Below are 4,314 nucleotides of genomic sequence, written 5' to 3' on the forward strand. Positions count from 1 at the left end.
AGCACATGTGCTCTCCAGTGTATACATGCAGCAGGAACAGCTTTATTTGGAGCCTAATTCCGCAGTTACCCAGAGTGCCCCAGACACCACTATGCTTTAAGATTAGCGGGGCTTAAAGAGTCGTGTCCCTGGCTGACAATCCTCGAGTGCCAGACTGGCCAGACCTCGGCTCCACGGTGGGGCAGGGAGAAGGCTCCCACCCCCCTCCCCGAAGCATTCTCCTTCCTATGGAAGGATTTCCTTGCATCTGCCTGGACGGTAGTATGGGTCTGTTCCCGTTTCTTCCATACTTGTAGTATGTATTTTCCAGACTCCACCACATGCCCATTTATCTCATTCCTGCTTCTCTTCCAGCTCTGATTTCCCTTCACCTCCCTGCTTTCTTCCAGCCTCCACCTGCTTACCAACCCCAGTATAAATTATTTGTATTCTTTTCAAAAATACTTTGAGTCCCCTCTGAATAATCTGCTGTACTCAGATTGCATTTCTAAAAATACTAAACAAATACCACAGCCAGACAGACATGCCACGGCAGCAGATCTTGCTCACATTTTGACCCTGGGTAGAGTTCCAGCTTCTGATGGCTGGAGATGGCTTCAGTTCAGTGGTCATGCATATCCCCTTGAGCTGCTCAGGTCACATGAAACCAGGCTGGAGAGAAACCTCCTGAGCCAGCCTTTCTGCTGCTCACTGCCTGGCACATCACACATGCCTTTCAGGGGAGCTCAGCTCTTTCTTTACTGCTGTTTTCCCTGCGGCTTCCTCAAGAGTGACAGGGAGGGAGCTGTGAGATGGATGTCCAGCCACCGAGATCAGTGCGGGGGCAGCCGGACCTGCGGGCACACTCCCATGCCCTCCCCAAAAAGGCTGGGCTCAGGCCTGGGGGCAGTCTGTGCTGAGAACAGCAGTTCGTATCCTGCCAAGCTGAGCTCAGCCCCCGCACGGTCACACACCGCTTGTTCCGAGTCCACCCAAGGATGTGTGAGGGCTTTAGCGCAGTTAGGAGTGTCAGCCTTTAAACAGAACTCCCTAAACTTAATTGCAGATGGAAGTGACACAAATTCAGAGAGCAGCTGGCAGAAACGTATACTGCTCTGGTGTAAGTCCAGCTCTCTGTTAATTATTAAGGAGTGGTATTTTTAGTCGGCATTTGCAATAGATTCCACGTGTCTGAAACCTTGTTCCCGTGGAAATTCATCACAATGTCAAGTATTTAATTAATTTTCAACTTTATTTTAAAGGTGTTACTGCAATTAGGAGAAATGTTTGCAAAAACCTCTTTGATTCCTTTCTTGCCCCCTCCCCCCTGGGAAGGCAAAACAATCGTGTGAGTTTTAGCCATGCTTTCTAACATCACCGAGTGCCAAGTTTGCCCAGGATATAAATAGATATCCCCAGAAGTGAGGAGGCAGGAAGAGTTGGTTCACGAGAATATGGAGATTCTCTCAAAGAAATGCACAAATGTCTTTTAAGTTAAATTCAGCAAATAACCTGCTGTTCTGCCAATAAGAAATATATACTTTTTAAAACAAATAAATTTTTAAAAATAATGCCAACATTTGCAATCTTTCCTACTGAAAAAATAAATCCTTAAACAGTTGGCAGCTCTTAGTATCATTTGCCTAAATTCATAGACTAATTTACATGTAAGAGTACATTACCATGACAACTTTTAAATCTTGCTAAATTTTCTTCTTACTACTTAAAATTTTTTTGGCTGTGCTTTCTTCGAGAAAAGTGATCTGTAGTCTGGAACCTCCTCCACATGCAAGAACCTTCATCCTGCATCTCCTAACTCTGAGAGTACTACTGAGACAATGCAGAGTAGGCTTAAAGCATGTTACCCTCAGAATCTTGTTTATGAAGAAAGAGGAAACACATCATACATAGAAGGCCAAGAAGTTATTGTTAATATAATTGAAATCTTAAGTCTAATCTTTGTTAGTCCAGATCTAATTATTACAGAAAAAGAAAAAAAACATTTCTGTACAGAAAGAATTGCAATGATAATAAAACCAATAATACGGATAACTGTTACACTCACACTTCCTACCTTCTTCCCCCTTCCCTGCTCACTCTGCCACTGCTTCACGGGGTCCTCAGGTTGGTGGCTTCAGCCCGGTGGTAGGGTGCTAAGGCTGGTCACCAGCATATGGAGGATTTTGCTGGGAGGACTGTGATGTTGATGGCTGCATCTTTCTTGCTCCAGGATCCACTTGGGGTCTTTTTTATGTTTGCCAACAGGCTTTCACATCTTGCTGTTTCATCACTGGTTTGCAACTCCATGTGATATCCAAATTTACCATATATGATGTATCTTGTATAAGCTAGAAACTTGTTCTTTGTTCTGTTACCCAGAAAAAGGTGGTTTTGTCTAACTATAGGTCTGTATTTCTTTTTAATGGTAAACTATTGTTGGTTTGTTTATAGCTGTGAGGTCTCCAGTGGCAAGCCTCTGCCTCGTCTTTTGTCATCTTGTGCCTGTACTCCTCTGCACTGCATCCTCTTCCCAAAGGCCTCTGCTACCATCCCAGGCCTGTATTTCTCCATGCTACTTCATTATTTTAGTTGTATCTTGTTCTGCACTGAACAACTACTCGTTACTCCTTTCTGTACACAGCTATGGTGATGCCTTGCAGGGATAAGCGAAAGTAAAACCAAATCATCTATAACCATGTGGTCAGAAGAAAAAATGCTGTTACAGAGAAGTCAAGCTAAAAGCAAACTTGCAGGCAGGTCAGCAAATGTTCAGCTGAAGCAAACCTGGCGGGACTTAGTGCTGAGGCCTTGCAAAAAACTCAGTGCAAAGCACGAGGCCTGTTACTAACAGTGGCAATATCTGATACAGGGCTACAGGTTACAAGCAGACAGCTGTCTCACGAGCAGAATGCAGTAAGCAATGCAGTAATAGTGCTGCTGTATTACGTTCCAGCTGCAGTTATAGCAGTGCCTGCCCTGATGACAAAAATAAAGCTGTTGAGGTGCAGAGCAGCAACATCTGGGATTTTCATTACTGCTCCTGCGATAAAACAACCCAGCCTGGTGCTACTGTCTTGCTCCAAGTTGGCTGGGCAGATGCTTGAGTGGAAAAATACCTTACTGGTGAGATCAGCCTGTCCAATGCGGGGAAGTGAGGAGAGCAGTTTGTTACTAAAATAGAAGGCGAAATGAGGCAATTCCTCTGCCTGTCAAATAACTGGGTAAATCTTCTGAGTTTTTGCTCCACGTAGTTTGTTAGATTGGGTTACTTCTGTCCTGTGAGAGTAAAAAACTCTTGGCAGAGGAAATACTGCTTTCACAAGTATCAAGCTTTTGTAAAAAGGTTGTTGAAACAGCCCAAGTCTCAGGCAGATTTTAAATGAGGCTTTGCCTGTCTTCAGGAGCAATGCCTGGTTTTCACTGGAGGCACAAGGCTGGGTATCTCTGAGTAGCTACAGCTGAGCATTTTCCCTGCGGGCAGGGAAGGGAGGCAGCAGTCCCTGGTGAGCCACCAGCCGCGGCGGGGTTAAGGCATCACTTGGCAGCTGGCAGACGGATGTTTGTGCTCGGCCAGGGGCCTCTCAGGGGCCTCAGACCAAGTGTCCTTTGAAGTTCCCCACCCTGGGGCACTCCAGAAGGTTCATCCAAGTTAATGAAAGGCAGGCTCCATCAGTTAAAACTTCATTAAACCTGCAGAATGGATGCTAAGCCCATGCTTTAGCTTAATTCACAAATGAGATTGAGTAAAGCGTTTACCAGCTCTCCCTGACCCAAATCCCCAGAGGCTCACTGTGTTCGCTCACGATTTGCGAGCTGAAACGTCTCTGCAATCCTTGCTTCTAGGCCAGGCTGTAAAATGGGGCCGCGGGTGTTTCCTTGTGGCCGCGATCGGGCGCTGAGGTGAGGGCTGGGCGCTGAGGGGGCTGTGCCGGCGGCCGCCAGGCCAGCGCCTTCCCGCCTTCCGCCTTCCCGCCTCCTCCCTTCCCGCCTTCCGCCTTCCCGCCTTCCCCAGCCGGGCGGGGCCGCCGGTTCCCCTCAGGCCCCTCAGGCCGGCGGCCATTGCCCGGGCCCCTGGTCCCGCCTCAGCCCTGAGCAACCCCTCAGGGAGAGAGGGGGGAGGTTGGATACCTCCTCAGGGAGAGGGAAACCTGTGGAAGACGTTCCGTCAGTTTAGGTTAGTTTATGGCTGCTGCTCCCCTGGGTGCAATGCCAGGATGTTACCCCATAGTCCGAGGGGCCGTCTGAGCCCGGGGGGGTCCTCACCAGCTGCAGCCACTCCTCATCCCAAACCCGACCCACACGGCTCCCCTCGGGGTTCCTCCACCCGAGTGTGAA

Source organism: Athene cunicularia, assembly GCF_003259725.1.
Source record: "Athene cunicularia isolate RWA chromosome 6 unlocalized genomic scaffold, athCun1 chr6_part2, whole genome shotgun sequence".
Lineage (NCBI taxonomy): Eukaryota > Metazoa > Chordata > Aves > Strigiformes > Strigidae > Athene > Athene cunicularia.